At 48.4% G+C, this 23,673-nt stretch overlaps 1 protein-coding gene across 6 annotated transcripts in view; it reads right to left on the reverse strand.

Annotated features, from left to right (window-relative positions):
- The window catches only part of LOC144120761 (uncharacterized), a 560,558-nt gene that overhangs the window by 158,139 nt on the left and 378,746 nt on the right, over positions 1 to 23,673 (reverse strand). The window contains exon 1 of one of the 6 annotated variants that reach the window (XM_077653450.1): positions 10,877 to 11,738. The exons of the other annotated variants lie outside the window; for them this stretch is intronic. The gene's annotated coding sequence lies outside the window, so the exon portion shown is untranslated. Of the gene's footprint in view, positions 1 to 10,876; positions 11,739 to 23,673 lie in introns of those variants that run through there. 6 annotated transcript variants of the gene reach the window in all.

Below are 23,673 nucleotides of genomic sequence, written 5' to 3' on the forward strand. Positions count from 1 at the left end.
CGACCATTGTCGCGCTGGTATACGTTGCTCTTGATGTTACCGCCTTAAATAGCGGTGGATGGTGACATCCACACAAGCCGAGTACAGTTTCCACTATTCGAAACGACGGTTGATACGTACTGTTTGCGACGAATGAAACACGAACGAAAAAACTCAGGTGGCAGCAAAAAAAAAAAAAAAAAAAGCGGCAACATAGAGCATATGCAGGCGAGTTTGACTAACACTTCTGAAGAAGTCTTTGCACCTTCGCATTGAAATTATACTCTGCTAGTATAGCGCTTACCCTGGATAAGACCTTACTATTTTGGTGTTCGCGGCTCAGTTGTATTGTTCGCGTTTCATTTCCTTCTGATACTGCAACTGAACTATTAATGAAAAACTAAAATAACTAAAACTGCCACAATTTGGAGGTGCGATCAGGAACACGGTGCATTAACACGACCTAAGTGCACTATAGTATTTTTGATTACGGGAGAGAGAAGGAAGGGGGGGGGGATGAGTTTGAGTTATGAGGCGCAGAGCTCAGGCACTATTGGCATTAATATTTATCCATTTGTATTTCTCTTACTTGAGTCGCATCCATTGCGGTAATACGTAATACGTTCGAGGAAATATTTGCCATTCAAATCACACCTGAAAGAAAAACTCATTATAATTAAATCAGCGGGCGTTCATTCCCTTATTACAGACTAAATAAATTCCGCGGCTTGCACCTGCAGTGACTACTAAAGTCACAGCAAGACATATCGATTCATTTCTTCTTACCCGCGAACATGTTTATGGGTGCCAGTATACACTAGGAGTCAATTCGCGACTCAAGCATTGCCAAATGCCTGTAACAGTAACACTTGTGTACACTTTCAGTGCATCATAAGCGAGCTGCGGATCGGCACTGCGCATGCGTTCAGGTCGACGACACCTTCTGCGCATTCCCTCTCCGCGATTGTCTGGCGTACGTCGAAACTGCCACGCATATACGACACCACGAAGAGGGCCTTTGCGTGCCTGGCAGATAGAGCCAGCCGCTGCCATAGCGCGTGAATGAGACATGGAGGAGATATCTCCATTCGTGAGCTTACGTAAAGGAGAACCACCTGCTCGGCAGCACTGCTTCCGCGACGGCACTCGTGAAGAGCGTTGCATGCTGCCTGCAGATACCACCTGCTGTCGCCGCCACAAAGCATGCAGTGGCGCGCTGCAACTCGCGTAACCGCGTACAGCCCGTAGTGCCGCTGCGTCTCTGCAACCCTCTGGATACTGCGAGTGGACCAAGGGACAACGTCATCCGGATGTCCACGGCAGCCATGGCATTATGACGATCAATAAAGAATGCCGCGATGTTGACCACGATTCCCTTTGTTGTTGTTGTTGTTGTTGTTTGTTTCTTTTTCCTCAGGATGAAATTTAATGCGCAGAACAACGATGGGTGAACTAGAGCGAAATGACGACAACGTGAACACACTAGAACGTTTGTGCTAGTGCTCTGACCCACTAGCGACGAAGTGCAGCGCCTTGCAATGAGCTGCATGCTCTGGGGAAGTGTACCCATCCAGTGCAGGGTAGCCCGACTGGTGCGAAGGTTTCCAAGACGAACAGATCCTGCGCCCACGCGTTGCCGCTATAGAAAGCGGGACTCTCGATTATCGCTTGTCCTGTCTGTTCATCTTCTTCATCGTCCTCTGCTTTACTTTTCACCTCCTCAACTTACTGTAAAAACCGACCCCGTGAAATTTAACTCCGCACTTCTAGCTTTATCTGAAGTTCACGCTCATTTCATGCCATTTTCTTTGTTCTCAGTTTTCTTATTTATTTGGTGCAGCTACTTTTAACTGTCTTGTTTCCTACGCTACGGACGAGCAATCATCGTAGCATAAAGGTCTCCTCTCCGTCCACAGATTCATTGATCGCCATCCATCATCCTTATTACCGCTACCATGCAGCTCCGCCGCTCTTGGCAGTGCTGTTCCAGGGAACGGGTTCGACTTCACAGTTAAGCCTCATACGGAATCTAGTTCAAAAGTGCCAGCTGGACATCGTAGCTTCCTCTATGGCAAAAAAAAAATTAAAAATTCAAGCCAGCGAAAATAAAACGGCGAACGCCGTTTTATTTTCGCTAACGTGATTTTTTTTTTGGTCATACACAGAGTTACGACGTTCCAACTGGCACTTTTGAGCTAAATGACGTATTCCGAAAAGTACACTCAATCTTAAAACGGGCCGCCGCGGTGGCTGAGTGGTTATGGCGCTCGGCTGCTGGCCCGAAAGACGCGGGTTCGATACCGGCCGCGGCGGTCGAATTTCGATGGAGGCGAAATGCTAGAGGCCCGTGTACTGTGCGATGTCAGTGCACGTTAAAGAACCCCAGGTGGTCGAAACTTGCGGAGCCCTTCACTACGGCGTCCCTCACAGCCCGAGTCACTTTGGGACGTTAACCACCATAAACCAATCTTAAAACGACCTTTCGTGATGCGTTCGTGACGACGCTCCTACGCAAAGTAGTAGTAGTAAGTGTTTATTGAAAAAAATAATAAAAAAGGAGGTTAAAAGAGTTTTGCTAACCCTGGCATCTGCCATCACTGTGGCGGCGGCACCTGAGCTGGGGCAGCGGATATAAAGGATAGCAGGCAGTATGAAGAAGAGAAATGAAAGAGGTGAGAGGACAGCAGGAAGCAAAGCAACATCGGTCGAACATTCCGCACGCGTTTTGAGCTACGACGGGTAGACTGGTTCATAACCGCGGCGTGACGGCAGTTCAGCGTTGGCGTCGCCGCTACTGCTGATGAAACAGTTAGTTCGGGATGCACGCCGCGTTGGCATGCTTCCTCATCAGACGATGACAGCGGGCGACCAGCGCTTGGCCGAATCTTGTGCGTGTCCCTCGGACAGCATCGCTTGGTTGGCTCGTGGAGCTCCTCTCCAACGCCTCGGAAGTTTGCGGTGCGCTCATATACGCAGGCAGTCGTCTTCATTCCCACCGTCGTGCCAGCACACTCGCAAAAATGGTCTACAGACAGTCTATAGACTTCTTATAGACTCTATTGCCTCCCTATAGATATTTCATTTTCTCTATTCATGGTCTATAGGCTGTCTATAGACAAAAGTCTACTAAAAGTGTATGGCCATATATCTATAGATTGTCTATAGACTGTCAATAGGATTTTTATTGCCTATAGACTGTTCTCTAGGGTTTGTCTGTATATAGTTTATAGACTTCATAGACAGAAGTCTATGGACAGTCCATAGACTGTCTAAATAAATTTTTGTAAGCAGTGTGCTAGCTCTCAAGAAACGGCCAAGAATACGAAACACCCAGGGGCGAAAAGATGAAATTAAAGGCTATAGGAAGAAGAGGACGAGTGTAAATTATTCTTTAGGTACCCCTTTCGAGTATACAGGGTGTTTCACCTGAGACTTTACACAATTTTTAAAAATAGGCTTTTTGAGCGAGTTGGAAGAGCGCTTTTTTCGACACTGCATTGTCAGCGGTGTAATACATCAGGATACAGCTAAGACGCGCTAACTAGCAGGCTAGTTAACTGAATAGTTAACTTGAATAGTTAACTTTTAACTATTAGTGTTAGGCTCCTTAATTATTGACAACCGTGTAGCCTACCGCAATTGATCTTCATATCAGTTTTAAGAATTTCGAAAACGCGGTTACACTCGGCGCTGTGGCCCAACAAATTTTGGCTATTTCGACAAGTTACGTGCACTGGAGAGGTTGCTTTCCTGCAAGCTTCTCGAAAGCGCATGTATTTTGACGCGATGCAACTAAAATTTGATGGGCCGAGGGAAACCGCGCCGAGGGAAACCGCATTTTCGAAATTCTAAAAACTGATATGGACATTACTTACGGTGGTCTACATGCCTCTCAATAATTAACTAGCATAACAGTAATAGTTAGAAAGCTAACTATTCAATATCAGTTAACTAGCCTGCTAGTCAGCACGTCTTAGCTGTACCCTGATGTATTACACCGCTGACAATGCTATGTTGAAAAAAGCGCTCTTCTAACTCAAAGAGCCTACTGTTAAAAATGGTGTAAAGTCTTAGGTGGAACACCCTGTATAGTCATATACTTGCGAAGTAGAACAAAGCCTTAGAGTTCACTAAACTGCTTTAGAAAGAGCCACTTCAACGAGAATTCACCCTTGGATTTTGATCTTGGGTTCTTTTCTTGTTTGAATGTGTTGCCGGAGCCATACAAGCATGCAGTCGAAAAAGGGTGGGATACGGCATCCCAGAACGAAATCAGGATCACATGGTAGCTGATCGTTGTGAGCAACTTTTTACTTGCACGCACTGGGTTCAGCTCAACTGCACGGTTAATTAGCTAAGCACGCCTTAAGACTAGTAAATATATTGTTGCGGCCCCGCTCGTAACCCGGATGTTAGTAAAGAATGATGACAAACTGCAATATGTCGCACCAGATGGCGCGGCGCTCACGCCTGCGCTGTCAGAGCTTGCAATGGCCTGCGCTTCTGACTCGACCTGTGTGTCGGTTACGCTAGCCTGTATGGCCTATGCGACGCCTCAGCGATGAATTTATGAAACGTGCAAGGGGATGCAAATAAAATGGACGTCAACGTGTGGACTTCTTCTGCAAAGGTTAGTCCGATCCTGCTTTATGTAAATGAAGGCAGGCAGCAGGCGCAAAAAATACGCACGCAAAAGCTGAGAACGAAGACAAAGATAGATAACGGTGCCCCCAAGTGCACCTCTAATTCTAAAATGTACCACTTTGCGCTGGCATTGTTAGCAAAACAGCAAACAATGCAAGACGGATTTGAGCTTTCAACGGGGTGTTTTCGCAGATCCAGTTCGGATAATTCCGTCTCTGGGTCCTCCCAGCACGTATTGCGTGCACAGCGATATATACTTATGTTCTCTACGACGACATCTGTACATCACCATTTGCACTCGATCCATCTGAGACATGTCAAGTCGCGATTACGTCTTAGTTTGGATAATAGCATGACATCCCAACCACGCTGAAGGGAGCGCAGTATACGCGACCGAACAACAACGACCCCACATGTTTGCTGCAACAATGGCAACCTCTTTTTTATTTTATTTTTTTACTTTCTTCCTTAGGACCGGAAGGCAGGCTGGCTGAGCCAGATTAATGCGGCGATTTAATCGCCGAGCACGTTCGGCTTTGCCGACCAGGGCAGCCACCTTTCGAGGATATTCATTTCCGAAGCGCGCACGGCACTGGAAAAGCCAAAATAAATACCGCATGCGGCAGACCGAAAACCAGATGCAAATTTGAACAGCCGCGTGTCGCAAGATTGGTGCGGGATAGCGAACTGCTTTGCTGACGTAGTCTCAAACACCCACTCCTCTCTGGCTCTCCACGGCACACAGCATCGGATTGATTTCGTTGCGTGTTGTTTTTTTTTTGCTTTCCTCGTGAAGACATTTGCATTTTTTTGCTGAAAACGCGGCGAGCACAATCACAGATCTGGCCAGCCTATATATATATAACACCAGCCGAAGAGAGAGAGAGAGAGAGAGAGAGAGAGAGATCTCTTACTTTGGAAGAAAAACTCGCGCGGCGGCGGCGCCGCCGCAGCCGGGTCAGCCCCTTCTCATCGAGCGTCCATCTGAGCGCATTTGCATCGCGTGAGACGCTCTTGCCAGACATCTGAGTCATCTTTTACTTCTTCTATCCTTTTCCTTCTTCCTATGTTTTTCGAGCGCCGGACGACCCGGCGGGGTGCCGATAAACACTCGGTTAGTACACCATAAATCTGGAAATTCTCGTTTTGCCGCGCGCTTGTGACGCCGATATCGATATGCGAAATGCCAGGTTGTCTTTCTCTCTCTCTCTCTCACTCCCCGACTTTGCACGCTCGCTGACCTTTGGTATACACCTGCCTGGGACAAGTATAACTCATTCGGACAACCCCGAGGCGGTATTTATAGTGCATGCGACTCAGTACGGCACTTCTTTCCGATCGCTGGCTATGAGAAGAGGCCTTAATGAAGACCACTGCCGCGTTATGTACCCTCTTAGTTTAGTTACGGTTATCGCGAAGTTGCTCCGCTGGAAAAAGGGCTGTTCTTTCAGGAAGACAGAAAAAAACTCAACAAAAATGCAAACAGGAAAAAAGGCTGCCCTTTCAGGTAGGAAAAAAAAAAAACTCAAAAACCAAAATGAAAATCGAAAAAAGAAAACACACTAAGGAGGAGACATCAGCTCATGGCGGCCAGTGAACTCGCAAATGCGAAGGGGACACGCATGGAAGTGCAGGAGAGGTGCTCGCATAAAAAGCGCGGCCGAGATTTCCGAATAACTTGTAAGTTTCTGAACTATATTAAGAACTACATCGGACGTTTTTCAACTACGATGAGCTGAAGCTGGTCGGACGCTGATCAGATTTCGCGAACTTCTTCTCAATAGAATACGCAACGCTTGAAGCACCTCAAAAATTGAAAGCTAAAGTTTCAACACCGTTTTGATCTCTCGGCAAAATTTGTAGCAACCAGCCTGATACTGATTTGATCTCTCAGCATCAAAGCACTATTTTTTCACTGTGCAGTACATAGCCTCTAAAATTTAGCCTGACGCCATTCCTATAGCATGCGTTCCAGGGAATACTTTTAAATAATCTCAAAAATAGGCTTTTTTGGGGTAAAAATAAGGCGTTTTTAGCAGAGTATTACCAGTGTTGGTGGACACCAACCAGACAACCGGTGAATAGTCATAAGTAGCAAGCTGGTTATCTAATTTTTAATAATTAACTTTTTTAACTATCAGAGTTAGGCGCTTAGTTGCAATTTGAGATTTATAGCCAATCGTTAGCAATAGCCATGTGAGTTTTTAGAATATAGCAAACGCTATTACCCTTAGCGCTATGGTTCAACAAAATTTGGCTTTGACTTGTTAGGTGCACTGGAAAGGTTGCTTTGCCTGCATGCTTTTCGAACGCGCATGTATTTTGCACGATTTAGCCAAATATTGTTGGTCGACAGCGCCCAGGATATTCGCGTTTTCGAAATTCTAGCAAGTAATATGGCTATTACTAACGACTGCCTACAAATCTAAAATTGCAACCAGTTTCATGTGATAGTTAAAAAGCTAAGTATCAGAAATTAGTTAACGAGCTTACTACTTAAGACGATTCATCGGTTTTTCGATGTCCACCAACAGTGGTAATACTATGCCGCAAAAGCAATATTTTCGACCTCAAAAAGCCTATTTTTGAAAATTGTTCAAAGATTTCCCTAGAGCACCTGGTACACAGCTAAACTGGTTTGCTCCAAAATAGCTCCCCATATCTCAAGCACACGTCAAAAATAAATTTAACCGCAGAACTGAAAGCAAACTGTGGATGCCTTCAACGTATTTAACTTCTTTTTTTCAGTCCGAAAGCGCAGTGCACCAAAATTTCGCTAACAAAGGACTATCGATCCTGGACGCTCCAGGTTAAAAAAATTCGGCGGGAAGCCGCAAGGAAAAAAATATAGAGAAAAAAACAGGAAAAAGACGCAAGGGAAAGTAAAATGAAGGCTCCAGTGCCAGCGTAGACTCCACACCTACGCTGGAACAGCGACACTGATTAATGGCTCTGGACACATGTGGCATATACAGGGAAAAAAATGCGACCGCCGCGTATAGAAGCAGAACGCGGAAACGGCTTGTCATCGACATAAAGCAGCGGTTTGTTTTACGGCTTAAAGTAATGATACCGGGGAAACCGATGTCATGGGAAGGGGGGGGGGGGGGATGTGAGGGACAAACCGCACAGTTCGGTCGCTCCATTATTGAGCGAGACTCGGGCGCAATTTGCAACTGTCTCCGAATATTTGTTCTGCGTGAGTCAACCGTTCTGTCCGATTACCCGAGTGGAAAAAAAAAAGCGACATACGTAAACGTATAGCGCAAATGATCTTTCGTTTCATTTTTCACGTTTTGTACCTGCTTCGTTTGTAGTAATGTAACATATAAACCGGAACAAAAAGCGTAAGATCACGGGGAGACTGCAGCATGAAAGACTTAAACCTTCTTGGTGAGCAACCTCACCACTGACCCGACGTTTTATTTGCCATCTTTATTCAGTGGTAGAGCACCTGAGGCAGTGAAACATACTGAACCGAGGTTTGATCGAAGTCGGCGTTCTCAGCACGTGCACGTCTATGTCTATAACATAAATCTTCGCCTACCTTTTAGAGAAATCTCGCTCACTTTTACCTACATATATGTGAGGCGTGTCTATATATATATATATATATATATATATATATATATATATATATATATATATATATATATATATATATATATATATATATATATATATATATATATATATATATATATATATATATATAAAGTGGACTGACACATAAAAACATAACAAGGGTTTACTGACGTTTCGACGCGGGATCAGTCTTTTTCAGAGAGCTACATACTGTTCCAGACGAGAAGTTATAAGTATGTAACTTCTGTTTCATAGTGCCTTCCTCGTAACAGTGTATATATATATATATACACACACACACAGTGAGGGGTTGAAATGAGGAGTTGAATTACTTTGACAACATGTGTGACTGGTGAAAGTAGCACCTCCCTTGAATCCTGTGCACGATCTGACAATCAATATTATAACGCAAATATCATAAAGCTATAGCGTAAGGAAGGAAGCGGTCAAATGTTTGGGCATGTTGCGTGCTTTGCAAAGGACGGAAGACCCGGACGCCCCAATGAAAATGAAGCAGACAGGCAAGCACGGAGGGGACATGTGCACAGATGACTACACAGCGTGGTCAAGGCTGGCGGGAATGCGGTAGTGTTAGGTGTTCTACCCCGCGCAGGTGTTAAGAGACGACACTGAGAGAGAAACCGAGGATTAAAAAAAACGGGGGGGGGGGGGGGGGGTAGGAAAGAAGAGAATGCAGAAACAGATGTTTCGTAAAATGCCTGAAAGCTGCTCTGCTGCCGCGATAGAACTCTTTCCCACTCGATATTCTCACTCATTTTCATTTCTCTGTTCGCCACAAAATCCGGCGTAAACTGGCTACGCATACGTGAACGAACAGAACCAACCATCTGGTGATCGATGACGCCAAGCTGCCGCGGGTTCGGCGAAACAGACGACACGACAGGCTCCCATTTCTATTTCTCACTTCCTTTTGCCCGTTTATCATTAATTTAAAGATTACGAGCCTAAATAATGCAGAAGGCAAACCGGTCGAAAACCTTGCTTTCGCTTAAAATTGGCAAATCATCGATTCGGCGATGGAAATAATGTCAAAGCCGTTAACATCGATCTAGAGGGAGAACGACGTCTTAGGGGTTCGTTTTAACGAGCTATTATAGGCGCGAACGATCTACTAGAAAAAGGCTTCGCGGCAAAAAGGTCGCAGAAGTGTGTTGATGTGAGCGGTAATTCGAAATATCCGGGTTTCGACTCCGGCACTCATGACGTAGTAAGCAGGCAATCTCGGGGAAAAGGAAGAAAGGAATGAGGCCTGTTTTTCGCTCAGGAAAACCCGCGAACATAGTGAGACATGAACTGCGCAAGCGCTTCGGTCCACGCATGACAACGCCATGACATCGCTCACAACTGTCACATCAAAATGATCGACAGCTCAGCGTGATAATGCATAGTAATTGTCTAGAGCATTGCCCGGTCTCTTAGTGCGGTGGTGGACTCGGCGAAGTGTGCTGTGTGTTAGCCTCTGTTAAGCCTAGTAAGGAATAAAAATGAGTGCACAGGAAGCGAGGGTACAAAAAAAAATCAAGACGATGGCCTCACTGCAAGAGAGGAACCTAATTGTCAAGTTTAAACGATGTTCAATACCGAGGCGACAACACTACTGTATTAGAAACGTTATATAGTGAGATGAATGACGCGGGCTACGCAGTGGAACAGAGCCTGCCAGATCTGAACAGTCCACGTTGAGGAGGATCCCTTTCCACATGCAAAAAAGCAACGGACAGGCAGTACGCACCCATTAACAGCAACGTTGCGGGTGGCACGCCACTTGCGAAATGCGCAGGAAAAGACGCTGAACAAAACGAGGCACTGTGTGTGAATGGAGGCAGAAACCACGAATCGCGCCGATGGGGCAGTTGCGAAATCGGAGACATTCTTCAAGCGACGACAGAGACAATGGCGTCGCGGTCTTCGTGGGGCGTCGTACGGTTTCGAAATTTCGTTATTTTCTACGCGAATGTCGCCGTCGTCGCCTGCTGCGAGCGACTCTGCATATCGTACAGGCGACTACAAAGAAGAGTTCCAGCTTCGTGAATCTCATCAGCTCACATCGCCGCCTCGGCTAAGTACGCAGCTGTAGCAGAACCCGAGAAAAGTGAGCAACTGGACAGAAGCAGTAAGCGGATTGGCTCGTTAACTAGAAAAAGACTAGCGCTATAGACGCTGTGTACTTCTATTTTAGTAAGGTGTGGGTGCGGGCTAGTTGGTAAAGCATTGTAAGACGAAAAGCGCGAAAAAGACACGGACGCAAAGAAAGACGAAGGACAAGCGCTTGTCCTTGGTATTTCTTTGCGTCCGTGTCTTTTTCGCGCTTTTCGTCTTACAATACTTCAATTTCCGTGTCCTCGTCTATAGCGCTAGTCTTTTCTAATTAATAATGTACAACCAACTAGCCCAAGCTTTCAGCCTTGGCTTGCTTGCGGTATAGTTCAGGAACGAAGAGGTTCTGGGAAGAAGCACCATCCCCTCCTGAAGACCAGAGGTGGATAGATGACAGTAAAGTGTCATAGATGGAAAAGTACTAGGAATGAATTAAAGCGGGCGTTGTCCAGCTCAACTCTCTTCACCGACGAGGGAAAATGAGTAATCTATCGAGACGTCACTGGCGCTCGCAGACAATCGATCGCGCTTCGGCGGCTGTCGGACTTACCTCGGCACCCCGTGCGATCGGACTTGCGGTAATCCCACGCTGTTGCGTCGGCGGTCACGGGCGAAGAAGAGGGCGCATCCGGCGCCGGACACCAGCACGAGCACGAGCTGTCGTCGTCGCGAGTGCACGGGAACCGAGCGAACACAAACGACGGGGCAGAGCACCGGTAGGGCGACAGTCGCGGGGCGAACACGACGAGACGCTGGGCCGTGCTCTTCAACGTCGTCGAAGTAGTCACTTCTCGGCAACGGGCGGAGGCGGCAACAACAGTAGCGGATCCTCGGGGCGCGGTGACGTTAGTCGATGTCGCTCGCTTCGCCCTCGGCGCGATCCACAGTCCCATCATGCCGGGTTGACACCGGTGGGAATCGCGCGCGCACCTTGGACAACGCGGCGTCGTTGAAGAAGGACAGGCAGAAGTAAAAAAAAAGTGCGTGTCCGACAACCCGCTGACGCTTCGTCACGTTGTTAACGGTGACTTCTCCAGGTGGTGGAGGAGTCGGGGATGGGAAGAGCCACCAGCGAACACGCGTGGTAGCGATGGAAAAGGGAGCCGGACCGATCGCTCTTTCATGAACTCCGCGCGAGGAGAAACACTTTTTCCGTGGAGCAGCGGCACATGGACACACCACACAGGGAGAAGAGCGCGCGCGCGAGCGTGCGCTCCGCACGAGCGCACGCACAATGTTCGCGCCGCGCGCACGCGATCACGGCGACGATGCACGGGAGGCTGCGAGAGCGCGAGCAGCGGCGGCAGTGGCAGCAACGGGAAGAAGAAAAGATCGGCGGCTGCTGCAGCGGCGCCGCTTCGGGTCGGAAGCGCGCCGGCCGAGTCGATGCAGCCGCGGACGGAGCGCGACTCATGCGTTGCGCCGGGCGGCGGAGAGGCGCGCCTAGTTCGCTCCGCGGCCGCTATGCGGCGCCAAGAGACCGGGGAGAAGGAGAAGCACGGAGAGAGAGAGGAAAGCTAACGCACACACACTATGGAAGGGAGGGCGCACAAGACGGCGGGGAAAGGGCGCATCACTCGCGACTGCTGGCTGAATCGCTGTTGCTGCTGCTACGTGGCGACGCGATTAAAGGAAAGGGCGAGTGTGGATCAGGAAAAAAAAAAGGAAATTGAGAGCGAGCGAGAAAACTACCACGGCGGGAACAAGAAGAAAAAAGAATACTCGAAGGAGAGGAGACTTGGAAGAAGAAAGAACTGAACACTGGCAATGGCGATGGCGAAGAGGGAGAGGATTTTGGAAAAGATATAAGTATGCAGATGCGGGATGAGGAAACAATAAAAACGATATCGGCGGGCTAGAAGAATAAAAAAAAAGGAGAGACCCTCTGCCTTGAGTCGTTATAAAAATGTACAAGGACGAGTGAATCGAAACTGGAGACTCGCTTCCTCCCAGTTCTCTCTTTTTTTTTTTTTTACGCAGGCGCCCCTCAACTCCCCGCTAGCACTGGCGCCCTCTTCCCTTCCCCGCTTTATATTGAGATCTGTTAGCGGGGCAAGGGAAAAAATTATTTCTCCTTTCCCGATAAATATTCAGAGAAGTCAGGCAGAGCGAGCTAGAGAGAGAATAAACTTTATTATCTCATTATTATTATTTTTTTAAAAGATTGGTTTGCGGGAGCTTTGAGAGTTGTAAAAGCGGACCGACAACTCAAAGACGCAGCGTGCGGGACGAAAAAAGCGCGCTTAAAAAAAGTCGGCTCCTAAAAATTTCGAATTGAGAACGTGTGGCCCGAAAGCACACTTCACTGCCGAACGTTCTGTCACTTGCGCTTTGACATCATCACGTGACACTTTGCCCCCGAAACCTCCTATATTGATCTGCTGAGCGGGAAATGTTCAGCAGGCCGTCATAGAGAACAAGAACCTCCCTCTTCTGGTGAATGAAAGAAGCGGAGTGCTGTTGTCGGAGAAGGCCACGGGAGTCGTTTAAACAGGCATCGTGTTTGTAAGGGACGGGACGGAAACACTGTTCAGAGCTGAAAGGTTATTATAAGGCGGCAGGCCGCGGCTGCAAGAAAGTGCGACGCATGCGCACTGCGGATACACATATAGAGGGTGTTTCACCTGAGACTGTACACAAGTTTTCAAAATAAGTTTTTAAGTTAGAAGAGCGCTTTTGCCGGCATAGCATTGTCAGCGGTGTACTACATCAGAACACAGCTAAGACGTGCTAACTAGCAGGTTTGTTATATAATACTGAGTAAACTTTTTAACTATTGCCGTTAGGCTCCTTAATTTTTTATAGGAGTGTAGCCCGCCGTGATTAATATCCACATGAGCTCTTAGAATTTTGATAACGCGGTTACCCTCGGTTCAGTGCCCCAAGAAATTTTGGCTATTTCGACGAGCTACATGCACTGGAGAGGTTACTTTGCCTGCAAGCTTCTCGAAAGCGCATGTATTTTGGCGCGATGAAGCCAAAATCTGTTGGGCCACAGCGCCAGGGGTAACCGCGTTTTCGAAACTCTAAAAGCTGATGCGGATACTAATTGCGGTGGGCTACACGCCTGCCAAAAGTTAAGGAGCCTAGTATTAATAGTTAAAAAGTTAGCTATTCAAAGTTATTTAACCAGCCTGCTAGTCAGCACGTCTTAGCTATGTTCTAATGTACTACACCGCTGACAGTGCTATGGCGAAAAAGCCCTTTTCGAACTCAAAAACTTTATTTTTAAAAATTGTGTAAAATCTTAGGTTAAACACCCTTTATATGACGAGGAAAAACTGAAATTCCATTAAGCACTCACTACACAATTTGCTGAGACACAAATGCACTTGCTTTTTAAAAGGAAAGCTGACATGAAGCTTAACCACACACACACACACACACACACACACACACACACACACACAAATACGATGGACGTATTACTGTCACCCGCCGCGGTGGCTCAGTGGTTAGTGCGCTCGGCTACTGATCCGGAGTTCCCGGGCTCGAACCCAACCGCGGCGGCTGCGTTTTTATGGAGGCAAAACACTAAGGCGCCCGTGGGCTGTGCGATGTTAGTGCACGTTAAAGATCCCCAGGTGGTCGTAATTATTACGAAGCCCTCCACTACGGCACCTCTTCATTTCTTCTTTCACTCCCTCCTTTATCCCTTCCCTTACGACGCGGTTCAGGTGTCCAACGATATATGAGACAGATACTGCGCCATTTACTTCCCCACAAACCAATTAATATTACCGTCAAATGTCTGAAGATCCAAATCAAAGGTTTTGGCAGTATTACAGTGTATACGTAAAACGGGAAAGGCAAATACTGGACAATTTGCGTACCTGAGCTACGAACCACATAGTACATTGGAAAGCCACGGGCTCACTTAGACCAACTGGGGCTCTAAAATGCCATAACAGGGCGTTGTTTCATTTCCCCGCACCGAGTTCCGGCTATGGCAGCCAGAAATCGAGTCCACGTAATCCTGCTCAATAGCATGCAAGAAGCCACAGCCGCTCAACCGCCCAGCGAGTAATCCGTGGTTGTGTGAGAGAGAGAGGATTGAAGAGCTGATCAGGCCATCGGCGCTATCGATCTTTTTGAGCTGCACAAAACTGTTGAGAAAACCACACAAACGGTGGCGTGTCGAAACCCGCGTGTTTATTTCAACAAAGAGTGCTGAAACTGACAAGCTGTCGCCATGTCGCAAGGAGCTAGCATTCTAGAGAAAAGGCCACGATGCTGAAAAAGGCCGAATCAAAAGAGAAGAGGAAACAGCAAGCTGCAAGATTCGCGGGCATCAATGTGAATGCGAACGAGCAAATAAATTCAGACAATCTGGGAATGGCTAGGTACAAGGCATGCTAGTGTTTGGAATTTCGTGAAGAGTGTGCGTATATACAGTCGCGAGTAAAAAAAGATAAGAACTAGTGACGTGCCACCGGAGCGGCAGGCAGCAAAGCTGCGGTTAAGAACACGCCGGTAACAAAAGTGCCAGGTGGGTTCGCAAAGCACGGCGCCGCGCCAGCCGAGAGATGCGATTTTCACCGCTGCGGTGACGTCGTTGTGTCAATCTCTTTAACTCGCGACTTTATGCACATGCTAGAAGACAGTTAGGAGAAAAAATGCTTTTTAACCGTGCTCCAGTCCATCTTATACTTCCTATCACTTACAAAAATTTTTTCACCCCCTAGACTTCTGTCTATAAAGCCTATAGACTTTATAGAAGAACCCTATAGAACTGTCTATAGATAATAATAATCATACAGACGGTCTACAGACAATCTATAGATTTATGGTCATACGCTCCTAGTAGACTTTTGTCTACTGACCATCTATAGACTATCAGTAGACAAAAATAAATATCTATAAGAAGGCAACAGGGTATATAAAAAGTCTATATATATAGACTGTCCATTGACCATTTTTATAAGGGACAGGAACAGGATTAACAGATTCTACCGTTCAAAATATATGATCACTGCCGTACGGGGGCAGATCCCAATTAAAGTCTGCTGAAATTTCCCATCACCACATTTCCGACTACACGAGAGCCGAACTATAGCTGACCGCTACAGTAAACAAACGATTAGAAAAGCTTGCTAGTCCATATTTTATTTTTTATAATTTCGCGCCGGCGGCGGTAGATATATGTGGCTATGGTATTCTACAAGGTGACCACTAGGTGGCGGGTTCGGGTCTCGGCCGCGGCGACCACATTTCGATGGAGGTGAAATGCAAAAACTCTTCTGTGGTGAAATTTCCGTGCGCGTTAAGAAGCCCCGGATGGTCCAGATTAATCCGGAGTCCTCCATCATTGCATACCTCATAATTGCACTCTGCGTTTTGGCACGTAAAAATGCAGTAATTATTAACATAGTTTATACCAATACCATTAGCTGTGCTGCTTTGGTTCATAGTTTATATCAATACGAATCGAATTTCGAACGCTCGACTAAGTAAACCATCCTTGTTTCTGCACTAGGAGGCGGTACATACACAACGACCCTACGTAATGCCAGGAAATTGCATCAAAACTCTTTTTTTAGTGTTTGAAAAAGATTTCTGAAAAAGTTCGTCACCGTGACAACAAGAAAGCTTCGGCAATCTCTGAGCGTTCAAAAGTGCCGGCATCGAGTGAGCTCCTGACAACATCGTCTATGGCAGCCGGCATATCGTCACTAAGAGACACCCAATAGTTAATTAGTTGCAAAACTTAATTACTTGAGTTGCCGCTGGCGAATCTTGCATTGCCGGAGGACAACAGCTATCTCTTTGCAGAGGCTGTGGCGCTGTTTCATCATTTTCGATTAGTTTTAGTTCGGCGCGTCCAACCGAGGCAGAAATTCTACCACGGAGATAACCACACGGAGCAGCCGCCCGCAAAAGATAAAACACAACCAAAGAGCGACCGTAAGCGGTTCCAGCTTTAAGAGTATAATGCGCCGCGGAGGAAATTTCGAGCTTTCATTCGGTGGGTTAATTGCAAACAGCGCTTGCTTTCAGAGCACAGTTACCGGGCACAGTCAATTAGGCAGCCATTTAGGCTGTGCAAAGTACGAAGGCTGCAGACAATACCAAAGCGAAATGGGCGCTGAATACAAGAAGGACGTGGCTCGCAGCGTTTAGCAAACTATTGATAGGAAGAGAGAAGAGAAAGAGAGAGAGCGAAAACAAAAGAAAACAAGAAGCGGAGCACTTGCTCTGCGAAGACCTGCAGGTCGAGATCGTGATTCTCGTTTACCGCAACCACCTCTCCGGGTCCAGTGGCCCTCTTATTCTCCCGGGGTTGCTTTCCTAATTACCAGAAATTCCTTCAAGGCCCCCAGTTGGGTCCTCTCGCATGCCTGTCGCCTAATTGTATCAGTTCGAGAAGGAACGGGCGAACTGCTATTTTTCTTTTGGCAAAGCGATAAATTTGTGCGAGCGAATCATTGCTCATTTAGGTATTGTGTACACCGTTCAATGCTCACAAGTGCTTGCAAGTTTTCCCCTTTTTGTTGACTGAAGAAAAAGAAAAGACTTGAGTTGTAGCACAAACAGTGCTTGTTTTTTCTGGCTGGTAAAAGGGGCAACTTTGTGCGCATGCGCAAGCGTAGGTTACGTTCTTTTTAAGCTCATGTGGCCAAGTTGTTCCGAGAATCCTAATGGCTGCGCAGAACCCGCGTAATGAAGAGAAGCCCACTGTAGAAGCAAAGGCAGAGCTCTTGCGTCACGTCACGTCAAGAACGTGAAATTGGAACATGCATTTGTAGGCGATCGTTGGTAGCGAGCACTGCTTTATGCCTGCTTGACGTAAGACGAATGACGAATAAATATCGAGCATCGGGTGCAACAGGGCAACGCGAGCGCGGTGATTATTGATTTGAATAGTTGCACAATTACTACTGCACTGACAATGACAGATAAGGAGTCACAGCGAAGTGTTTCGTCAGTCGAGCGCTGCGCATAATCTACACAGCAGAGAGTCAGCTCCTGGTAGTGTTGAGGCCACTGGAGACGAAATCAGGCTTTTCAATTCAATGCGTGTATTATAGATTAGAGATGGCTAGAATCATGCGCTGTACTCCCGGCTATTCTACCTCAGCTCTATCCAATCAAATGTCTACATTTCATTAAACCCCTCATCAGCTGACCATCTGGCTTTGTATATGTAGTTGCGCAACAAACAGATTAGGAGAACACAAGGGGAAACTTCGATAAGAATGACAGAAAGAATACACAACAGCAGGTGAGGTGAGCGGAATTATAATAAACTATAGTCGGATACAACTCAAGACCGCAACAGCTTTTCCCCGTCAAAGTACCCCTTTCCAGCCAATGGCGCCGGCCGCTAATCATGGCCCTGCTAGTGTGGCAAAGCAGGGAGTGGTAGATGAAAGGGGATAGTCCCCTCTCTCCATGGTTGGGGAGAGACTTATCTGTCTATTGTGGGGCCACTCTCTGCATTGTCACGCTAGGGGGGACACTTAGAATCACCCGATGCCATTGGCTGGAAGGGAGCCCTTTGACGGGGAAAAGCCGCTGCGTTCTTGAGTTGTGCCCGACTACAGTATTGACGGGCTACGCGTAAACGTTGCGCAAAACGCCACAAACGCGAAAAGCAGACCAATTTGAACAAATTAAACACAAGTACGACAGTGACGCTGACTCGAGCTGAGGCGAGCAAACTTTTCCATTTAACGCTACGAAAATAATGATAGGCTTTCTCAGAGTACCACTCAGGAATCGCAAGCACCCTTACAAAAATTTCTTTAGACAGTCTATAGACGGTCCATAGACTTCTGTCGATAAAGTCTATAGATTCTCTATAGACAAACCCTAGAGAACAGTCTATAGGCAATAAAATCCTATTGACAGTCTATAGACAACCCATAGATTTATGCCCTACACTTTTAGTAGGCTTTTGTCTTAGGCTATGAATAGACAAAAAGAAATATCTATAGGAAGGCAATAGAGTCTATAAGACTGTCAATAGACCATTTTTATAAGGGCAGTGTTGTGTTACCAAGGCAGAATAGAGTAAGTGGAAGAAGGGAGGAAGAGTTGCAAAACGCATGTAGCGTTTTCGATTCGTCCCTTAGTCGTTTTCATCTGCCTTAGCACGCGGGCACCGCCTGCTGATAGGAGACAGAGAGAGGAAGTGAGGTCATCAAACACAAAGCGCGGCTGTTTTATTTAAATCCGCTATCGACTCGTCGAGGGGGGCGCTTGTTGTCAGTTGTCTTTGCACGCGGTTGCTATAGGAGCCGGCTGTGGACGCTGCAGCTGCCCCAACGCCGACTGCTGCTGCTGCTGTTGCTTTTCGTCACCGCCCCCTGCGCTCCCCTCCGTCACTCCCTTTGTTTGTTACGAGGCGGAAAACGATATGAGAGAGGAGGGGGATGGACGGATAGCTACTAACGATGCGAAGGTAAACTAAAGTGTACAGGCGTATGCATTCGGGTTTGCAGATGAGCGCAGTCGTAATGGTGACGCCGATTCTACCCAGCTTTCTGCAGCAAAATATTCTAATAGGCAACGTTACTTAGTCGGCTTGTTTGCGCGGTGTTTCTCTGAAGACATTTCCGAAGTGTCCTAGACTATTTTAGTCGTAAGGAAGATATTTCGCGAAAGATGTACAGCATTTGCTAAAAGTTTAGAACCCCGGAGGGGGGGGGGGGGGTGGAGTGGGGGGGGGGGGGGGGGGGGGTTCTATGCCGTGTTTTGGGGCTCCTGCAGTATCCGTGGGAAAGCTAAGCTTCAGAGAGGTAGGACCAGTGCTTCTGCTAACTGCAAAAGGATTGGAACACTGGCGACGCATAATGAGGTACACTGCATGACCCAGAAACAAGCCCTACTGGGCTCTGAACTTTTGCCGAAGACTGTACGCACAGTTGATCTTTGTTTCTGTGAAATGGCTTCACAGCAAGTTCACTTAATCAAAACTTTGCTCGCATGAAGTCTCCTTCACCTCTACGTTATGAATGTGAGGGTTTGCCTGACCGTGTAGTTTCGTCTACAGTATCTGCTGGCTGCAACTGAAAAGTTATTGCTTCAAAGCTGAATATCCTAACACAAGGCTAAGAGTGATCAAACAACATTATTCGCACCAGCAATGAAAAACGCGTCAATCTACTCAGTGTATCTTCTTTTATTTTCTTGCCATCCCTACCACTTTCTTTCCTTTCTCTGTTTTTTTTTCTTACAATTTTTAATCAGAATGCACAGCATGGCTGTCTCTAGAGGCGTTAAAGTGGAGATCAAAGCGCCAGTGCTTTGCTGCAGCACGCACTGTGCAGCAGAGGAACAGCCAGCAGTAAAGCAGTGATAGAACTAGACCGCAAGTCGGTGATCACTTTCCAGTCGCCATCCGCACCGTTCGCTCATTGTATGCACAGTGAACACCTCGCGCAACGAGTTGGATCACGAAAACAAAAAAAAACGGTAAAGAACGGAACAAAACCAGGCGAAGCGCTCATTAGCGTCGTGCTTATGTCGATTGGTTGCGCGATAGCGCAGCGCATACCACGCACGTATTGTCTCAGATTACTCATGCATAAATATAAGGCCAACTGGCACTGCGGAGCTCGAATCTGCACTCTAAAGGGGGAAATGGGAGAATGTGCGTGTGTTTGGGAGGGGAGGGGGAGGCGCAAAGTCTCAGTGTGGGTGTGTGTTAGAGATATTCGATCTGATTCCACTTCGGCCACGGCTTCTTCGGTCAGGCATCGGTGACCCGACGCAGTCGCAGGAAACGAGCTCTTTCTGGCAGAACGCGGCGGCGGTGGGGTGAAGAGAACACCTGCTCCGACAGAGCGGCAGTCAGTGCAGCATCCACGCTCCCTCCTCCGTCTTGTTCTTTCTGTTTTTTCCTCCTCTCAGCGGCAGCCGGCCGCTAACAACGCCGCACTGCAAACCTTCCGGGCCGTGAAAGCGGCGCAAAATGCCTCGCCGGCCTTGATCACGAAGGCAAGCAAAAGAAAATACGACGAAGCTCGTTCCGCGGTTCTGGCCGGCGCGCATGCGTGTTTGTTTGTGTGTGCTTCCCTCTCCCCTTTTCCGACCTCCTACGCCTCCGTGCCTTCTCCTTTACGGTTCAGCCAGCGTCGCTTTTACGTACGCCACAGCGACCCGGTGCCGACTATGCTCCGTGTCCCCGGCGTCTCTGCTTCCTCAACGATCCACGGGCTTCTGCGGGTTTCTCGCTCGTACGACGACTGCGCCGACAGCGGCAGCACCTGCGCCGCCGTCACCGGAGTATGCGAAGAGTTTTTCGAAAACCGTTTCAACGGACCGCTGATTCGTTCGACGGTTGACTCGCTTCCGCGCCTTTTTTCCCCCTCCCACGTGTAACGCGCTTTGCAGTCGCCGCCGTGACGATGACGGGCGACGTCTCGCTTCGCGGCGAAGCAGGAAGCGGCCGAAAAAGCGAGAGTCGCCGCCTCATGCGAGCTGTCCATGCGTGGAAAAGGCGGCAGGCAGGCCATGGGAACATCGGTCGCGCGTGCATACCAATCCCGCTTTGGTCACGCTAATTCTATATCGCCGTCGCGCGGGCGACGCCGGCAACCGGCGTTTTTCCACGCGCGCCGCTACAATCGCGGACGCCGGCAGTTGGTCGCCGCGACCAATGGGGGCAGCGCGTAATGACTGGCGTGCGTATCCCGTGCTGCTGTGGAGCTTATGATCGTCGGCCGCTATAACGCGGACAGTTTCTCAGGACAGGTCGCGCACTCTCGCTGCAGCTGCGTATGCCCTTACTTCGACAGTGTTTTATGCACCCTGTGCCCGCTTCAGTATCCCCGCAAACCGAAGTTCGCCTTTCAGTTTCTCGCAGTTAAGCCTGACCTCCGCCCTGGCCCTCTCTCCTCGAGCTACTTATTCAATCTGCTCCGGTCCTTAACCCGCCTATCTATACCATTTAGAACGACCTGCTCTCTCTAGAACGCATTCGTTTGCTCGCAGTGGCAGCTCTTATGTGACGTCATCGTTTAGCCTCGGTCTCGTGGTACGTTCGCCGAGGCTCGCCTAAAGTTATTCCGCAAGGTTTAGTCAACTCTTCTAGTGAGTTCTGTAAACAAGTGACATTACATTCGGGCGAGGCAAAAGGGTGAGACTGCTGCAAAACATGCATATTCAAGACGCTCGGAGGTTCTCGACAGATGGTGTGAGATATATTTGCGCACTTTCTTTCTTTCTTTCTTTCTTTCTTTCTTTCTTTCTTTCTTTCTTTCTTTCTTTCTTTCCTGCCTTATTTCATGCTTGGTTTCTTTCTTCCTTTCTTTTTTTCATACCTGCCTTCTTTCTAACTCGGTTTCTTGCTTCCTTTCTGCCTTTCTTTCTTTCCTGCCTTATTTCTTGCTTGGTTTCTTCCTTCCTTCCTTCCTTCCTTCCTTCCTTCCTTCCTTCCTTCCTTCCTTCCTTCCTTCCTTCCTTCCTTCCATCCTTCCTTCCTTTCTTCCTTTTTCTTTCTTTAAATCTTTCTTTCTTTCTTTCTTTCTTTCTTTCTTTCTTTCTTTCTTTCTTTCTTTCTTTCTGGAATGCGGAGTATGGCGGGTACAGAGAGACAGAAAACGGGGATGGAGAGGGCTAGAGAAAACAGCTGCCGACGCCTAGGCAACCCCACATGCATTCCTACCGATTCCACGGCCGCTCGACGGTGCCACATACTGCGCTACGGAGAGCAGCAGCCTGTGTATCACTCGGGCTAATTTGCGAGCGCGCCTCATCCGTTTTCTGGCGCATAAGCGCCGAAATTGAGCCGCGAAAAAAACAGAGTCGATGCCCCAAAGATTCGCAATTACGCAGTCGAGTCACGCGCTGCGATGCCGCCGTAGTTACCGCGCGCGCCGTTTACGTTCACATTGGTTACACACTGTGCCGAGGGGCCCGAAAAGCTCCTCGCGTAAATGAACGAAACACACAGACACACTGGACAGAAGTGTCCGTGAAAACAGGGCTGCTGCGAGCAGCAATAAGCGCGCCAAATCACCCCCGTCCGAGTGAAGGCTGGTTCCACACCCTCGTCGAAAAGGCAGAAACACAGATTGGGCGCGGGGAAAAAAAATAACAAAAAGCTGGGAAGCTCTCTTGGTGAATGAGCGACAAAAAGAAAGAAGGTAGCTCCTCCACAGTTTCTCCTTCTCAGCGGCCGGCCGGGTGTCCACGGTGTGTGTCTGTGCGCGTTCGCGCATTACATACAGAGCAAATTGGAAACGCCAGCAAAGTACGGGTAAAGCCTCGACAGCTCGGTTCGAAGGAGCCTCGCCGACAATTTCACGCGCATAAAAGAAAGCGCGCGGTAACGAGGGGCCCCGAACGAAGGACAGAAGGGTAATAGAAGCGCGATGCGGACTAAGACAAAAGTAGAAAAAGATAGAAAGAAAGAGGAGCGAGAGAAGGCGCGCAACGAGAGGGAAAGAGGAATGTCCCCGACGGGAAAAACGCCGGTAATTGCCGACCATTTTTCAATCGTCCACGTCGTCTTCGCAGTCTTCACCACCAGTGTCCGCCGTGAGAACTCGGAAGGTCGCGCTAATTGACGACTGGATATAACACGACACGAGGACGAACGAGTTCGTTCGGTACGGTGCCCCAAGCCGGGATGGCGCTCTTGGCTCCAGACAGAACGCACTCCAGAGACACCGAGCGGCTACTCGCTTTCCTCCTTTCCCATTCGCTTCGGCCGTTTTACCCCCTCCGTGTCGCGACCAGCGCCGATCAGCAGCGCACAAGCGTGTACAACGTTAACGTCGGTGGCGGTGTCATGGGAACCAGGCTATGGCTACGTAATGTGCACCGACAGAAGGGGCTAGCCGCTAGCCGTTCATCCTCCCCCTCCTCCTCTCACATCCCCCTTGCCTCTTCTGTCCTGGCTCGCGAGAACTTTCCGCCAGTCATTCTAGCCCCAACTAATGGCGCGCTCTCCGCGAAGGAATACTGGTCAACGTTCCCGCGCTTCTTGCCTCAATGTTGTTGGTGGCCGTTCTAGTTTCTTCTCTCCTTAGAGGACGAAGGCTCGCCTACAATGACATCTTCCCCTCCCCCTTTCCTTCTCTTTTCCGAGGCGTCAGCTTTGCGAGCGACGAGCCCGCCGTTCGCGTGGGACGCTTCGTCTAGAGGTCGCTCTTTTTGCCCTTTCCGCACGCTTTCGCCCCGGCGTATAATACCTCTAGAGAAGAGAGCGCGCGCGCGTTGCTAATTGCGCCGATGCGAGAACGCGGCGAGGAATTAATGATACCGGCCGCGGGGGCAATCGATGACCCTTCGACGCCGCTGTCGCGTATAGCTTGAGTCCGCCGATCGCTGCCGGTCGGCACCAGCGCTCGCTCTCCGCGCGGGCGGACGTGTCGTAACCTCGCCGAGACAAAAGAA

Source organism: Amblyomma americanum, chromosome 2 (genome assembly GCF_052857255.1).
Source record: "Amblyomma americanum isolate KBUSLIRL-KWMA chromosome 2, ASM5285725v1, whole genome shotgun sequence".
NCBI lineage: Eukaryota > Metazoa > Arthropoda > Arachnida > Ixodida > Ixodidae > Amblyomma > Amblyomma americanum.